This window comes from Aegilops tauschii, chromosome 3, assembly GCF_002575655.3.
Source record: "Aegilops tauschii subsp. strangulata cultivar AL8/78 chromosome 3, Aet v6.0, whole genome shotgun sequence".
NCBI lineage: Eukaryota > Viridiplantae > Streptophyta > Magnoliopsida > Poales > Poaceae > Aegilops > Aegilops tauschii.
The window spans coordinates 194,567,135-194,572,973 of NC_053037.3; positions in this window are offsets into that span (position 1 = coordinate 194,567,135).

Here is a 5,839-nt window from a genome sequence, read left to right on the forward strand (position 1 = left end):
AAGCGGGCGCCAACATGCACAGTGTCCTCATTTCCTCTTTGGTGCTAAAGAGGCAAGCGCAGGCGAGCAGTCCCGAGGCATCAGGCAAAGGTTTCCATATCGGTGCAACGAGACCAAGACTAGAAGGACGGCAAGACGGAGGTCACCGTGGAGCCCAAGACGGCGTCACCACCAGAGCCTTTGGCAGGAAAAGACCACCTTTAGTTAGGATAGCTTGTACTAGCTGTCCCCCTTCAAGCTGGTCGTTGTGGCATCCCTTCCCGCTCAATATCTGGGAGGAGGACCAGGGCCTCTCTAAATAGGACTAGCCACCACCATAGGAGCCAACTCATCTTGGATTAGACCATCCTCACCCACACAAGCTCACCGAGCACAAGAACACCTCTCCTCAGGAGGTTGTTCTTCCCTTGTACTGTTCATCCTCAGCCCAAGAGGCAATCCACCACACCACACTGGAGTAGGGTATTACACCACAACGGTGGCCCGAACCAGTATAAATCTTGTGTCCCTTTGTTCTTTGGGTTCGTCGAGTTCGTCGTGAGATCTTGATGCGAGCGAGCTAGAGGGGGGAGAGATCTCTGTGCGCACCCCAGTGTTCGAACCTCAAGGGTTTTGTCGGAACCCGAAATCCGACATCTGGCGCGCCAGGTAGGGGTGCGCTGAAGCTTTCCTCTCGTCGATTTCGCCACTCCACCAGGTTCATGGCCGACGCTCGCCGGGCCGCTCTTGCCACCCATGTCGCTTAGACGGCCCCTGTCGGCAGGCCTCCCCGTCGTTCTCCGTCACCTGCCACCAACGCCGCCACCGGTCCGGCAGGAAACGAGTAGCAAGCGTCCTCTCTGCACCCCTCCGTGCGGCGGGATAGCCGCACTGCCACTCCGTCGCTGACCCCAGCCGGCTCGTCGTCTCACGCCCATCGCGCGCCCGCGGACGCGCACGCCGCGCTGCTCATGGCACGCGAGCTCCTGCGCTACCGCCCCGTCGACGACCTCTATGAGGACTGGCTGGACCACATCACCGAGCTCGTCAGCGCCGCAGGGGGCTCCCCTGCGCCATCCCTCTCGCTGCCTCGCCCTCCGCCAGTTGCGGGCGACGTGGTTCATGGAGCGCCTCCACCACCTCTGCACCAAGACGGCGTTCTGGCGCCAAGGCGTGTGGTTCCCCGGCGAGACCCACCGAGTTGGCCACCCGCGCGAGAAGAAGGAAGCTGCCAAGAAGTTCCCCGACCGCAAGAAAATGCCCCACTGCTCCCAGCACCGCCACGTCAGGATCTCTTGCCGCGGCAGGGCCACGCGCCACTTTCTGTGGCAGCGCGGGGACACCAAGATCAAGCTCCGCCTCCATGACGGGCCCCGGTGGCCACGGCGGGCTGCTGCGCCTTCACCCCCGAGCTGCATGGCATCGTCTGGCCGGGCAAGTTCAAGCCGGATCTGCCTCCTCGCTATGACGGCACCCCCGACCCTGCGGAGTTCTTGCAGCTCTATGAGCTGAGCATCGAGGCGGCCAATGGCGACGAAAAGGTCATGGCGAACTGGTTCCCCATGGCTCTCAAGGACGGTGCTCGCTCGTGGCTCCTGAACCTGCCCCCGGGCTCGATCTCCTCCTGGGATGAGATGCGCGACCGCTTCATCGCCGACTCACGATCGCTCCCCGGCTGCGGGTGACCTGCGCCGCATCAAGCAACAGCCAGGAGAGACCTTGCATAAGTACATCCAGCGCTTCAACAGCGTTCGCGTCAAGATCCCCAAGGTGACAGACGAGGCCATCATTTCGTCGTTTTCTGATGGCGTCCGCGATGTCAAGATGAAGGAGGAGCTCGCCATCCACGAGGAGCTGTGCACGGCTCTGGAGCTGTTCAACCTAGCGACCAAGTGCGCGAGAGCTGAGGAAGGGCGCCTTTCCCTATTCGAGCTCCCAGCTGCTGACCTGGAGGAGAAGAAAGCCAAGGCCAAGGATGTGAAGCGAAAGGGAGTGGCCGTGCTCACGGCGGAGCCAGACACGAAGCGCGGCCGGGATCATCCCGAGTCATCCAAGAGCAGCCAGCCATTCTGCGCCTTCCACAACGTACACAGCCACAACACCAACAACTGTCAGGAGCTCAGGGCCATTCGAGATGGACGCTTCGGTCGACGCCTCGAGCGCAACGACCGAGGCTACGACCGAGGAGGAGGGCGTGGCGGAGGACGCTGGGACGACCATGGCCTGATGTCTACTATGCAACCTTCTTATTGTAGACGTTGTTGGGCCTCCAAGTGCAGAGGTTTGTAGGACAGTAGCAAATTTCCCTCAAGAGGATGACCTAAGGTTTATCAATCCGTGGGAGGCGTAGGATGAGGATGGTCTCTCTCAAGCAACCCTGCAACCAAATAACAAAGAGTCTCTTGTGTCCCCAACACACCCAATACAATGGTAAATTGTATAGGTGCACTAGTTCGGCGAAGAGATGGTGATACAAGTGCAATATAGATGGTAGATATAGGTTTTTTTGTAATCTAAAAATATAAAAACAGCAAGGTAACTAATGATAAAAGTGAGCACAAACGGTATTGCAATGCTAGGAAACAAGGTCTAGGGTTCATACTTTCACTAGTGCAAGTTCTCTCAACAATAATAACATAATTGGATCATATAACTATCCCTCAACATGCAACAAAGAGCCACTCCAAAGTCACTAATAGCGGAGAAGAAACGAAGAGATTATTGTAGGGTACGAAACCACCTCAAAGTTATCCTTTCTGATCGATCTATTCAAGAGTCCGTAGTAAAATAACATGAAGCTATTCTTTCCGTTCGATCTATCATAGAGTTCGTACTAGAATAACACCTTAAGACACAAATCAACCAAAACCCTAATGTCACCTAGATACTCCAATGTCACCTCAAGTATCCGTGGGTATGATTATACGATATGCATCACACAATCTCAGATTCATCTATTCAACCAACACAAAGAACTTCAAAGAGTGCCCCAACGTTTCTACCGAAGAGTCAAGACGAAAACGTGTGCCAACCTCTATGCATAAGTTCACGAGGTCACGGAACCCACAAGTTGATCACCAAAACATACATCAAGTGAATCACGTGATATCCCATTGTCACCATAGATAAGCACATGCAAGACATACATCAAGTGTTCTCAAATCCTTAAAGACTCAATCCAACAAGATAACTTCAAAGGGAAAACTCAATCCATTACAAGAGAGTAGATGGGGAGAAACATCATAAGATCCAACTATAATAGAAAAGCTCGCGATACATCAAGATCGTATCACCTCAAGAACACGAGAGAGAGAGAGATCAAACACATAGCTACTGGTACATACCCTCAGCACCGAGGGTGAACTACTCCCTCCTCGTCATGGAGATCGCCGAGATGATGAAGATGGCCACCGGTGAGGGATCCCCCCTCCAGCAGGGTGCCAGAACAGGGTCCAGATTGGTTTTTGGTGGCTACAGAGGCTTGCGGCGGCGGAACTCCTGATCTATTGTGCTCCCCGATGTTTTTAGGGTATATGGATGTATATAGGCGAAAGAAGTCGGTCAGGGGAGCCACGAGGGGCCCACGATGGTAGGGGGCGAGCCCAGGGGGGTAGGGCGCGCCTCCCTACCTCGTGTCTTCCTTGAAGCTTCCCTGACGCCTACTACAAGTCTCCTGGATTGCTTCTGTTCCAATAATAACTCTCCCGAAGGTTTCATTCCGTTTGGACTCTGTTTGATATTCCTTTTCTTCGAAACACTGAAATAGGCAAGAAAACAGCTATTTGGGCTGGGCCTCCGGTTAATAGGTTAGTCCCAAAAATAATATAAAAGTGTTTAGTAAAGCCCATAAACATCCAAAACAGATAATATAATAGCATGAATACTTCATAAATTATAGATACGTTGGAGACGTATCATGGCCCCCCGCCAGGAGTGGCGCAACCGGCCTCATGAGGACCGTTGGCAGGATCAGCCTCGTGAGGAAGCCTGGAGGGATCAGCCTCGCGAGGACCGCCCTCAGGGCAATGCTGGTCTTCCTCCGCTGCCGCCACCACCCAGAAGGAACGACGACCACCATGAGGACGAAGGAGTTGGGGGCTTCCAGGAACCGCGCGCTATCGCCTGCATCTTGGGTGGAGCTCAGGCCCTAGCGTCTCAGCGTATCTTCAAGCAATTTGCTCATGAGGTGAACGCGGCTCTTCCCAAGCTCGAGGCCACAGGCCCGCTCAGGTGGTTCAAGTACGCCATCACTTTCAGCTCGGCGGACCAGCTCAAGTGCGCCGCAGCCGCCGGTGCTCTCCCAATGCTCTGCTCGCCTATCATCAGCAACGTCCAAGTCACCAAGACCCTTATCGATGGCGGTGTAGGGCTTAACGTCCTGTCCGTCGACACGTTCGGTCGCCTTCAAGTACCCTATGATCAGCTGCAACCGACCAAGCCCTTCTCAGGAGTGACCGACGGTTCCACCACCCCAATCGGGCAGGTCCGCCTCCCTGTCACCTTCGGTGGACGCGATAACTACCACACTGAGCTCATCGACTTCGACGCCGCCCACATTCGTCTGCCGTACAATGCCATCCTCGGGTACCCAGCATTGGCCAAGTTCATGGCGGTGACCCACCACGGCTACAACGTCCTCAAGATGCCAGGGACTGGAGGTGTCATCACAGTCGCCTGTGAGGAGAAGGATGCAGTGTGCTCCCTTGAGCGCGCCTTCCAGGCCGCAGCAATCGAAGACCCCGACAACGAAGGAATCCTGCACCCTCCCGAGGCCATCACCAAGAAGAAGAAGCAGCTGCTCCGTGGAGGGCCTCAGGAGAGCGGTGTCGCCAGCAGCTCCACCTCAAGGCCTGCGCCCTCAGATGGGGCGCCTCCCTCCCGCGCATAGGAAGGCGCGCCCGGCGCGCTCCTTGGGCAGGGCTCAGGGGCTCTCTTCTGGAGAGCCTCAGACCTTGCCAACATCATGAGGGAGGCTCTCGAGCACCACCTGGAGGCGTGCTTTGCGGCACGTTTCCCTCAGGAGGGCGCCAGGCGAGGAGCACCTGGCGCTCAAGAGTTCATCACCCAGACTACCCAGGAGCTTCAAGAAGCAAGAGCCATGCGTGACGACCGCCGCCCACCTGGCGCAGCTCCCCACCAGGCAAGGATGGTGGGCTGCGCGTCTGCATCGACATCCCAGGGCTCAAAAGGGCTGCATCTCAGGAGCTTTTCTGGCCTTCGCGCGTGGGATGTTGCGAGGGCCCGCCCCACAGCTATGTTCGCATGCCATTCGGCCTGTCGAGCATGGTGGCCGCCTATCAGTGCAACCTGCAGAGTGTCCTCGTGGCTCAGGAGACCAGGCATCACGCAGTCCTGGAGGAGATGGAGACCGTCCTCAAGGAGCCGCCCGGACCCTTAGAGCCTCCCGAGGCTCAGGATCTCGGTGATTCGTGAGGAGCCACCCCTTCGCCACATGTCTTCAACTACCCCAACACTCCTTTGACAATGGAACCAGGTGACACTTTCCAAGTTTATTTAGATGGGAGCGCCCTCTGGGCCGCATCATTCCCAGGCCGCGTGGGTCCGTCCCTGCAGCATGTATCCCTTTTTATGTCTTTAGCTTACTCTGCTGGAGGCGCCCCTCGGGCTGCATCATCCCCAAGCCGCTCAGGTATGTCCCAGTGGCATGTATCGTTCCTGCATTTACCTAAGCTAGTTCGCTTTCCATGCACAATCTACCTATGATTATCACCCACCATGGGAGCTGCTCACGCTGGCATGACGCTTGTGCTCGGGTCCGTCCCTGCAACACCGACAAATCTGAGCGGTCGAGCTCTGGCTCGCGGCACGCCCCGCGCACGTCACCTCACCAGGCCCTCAG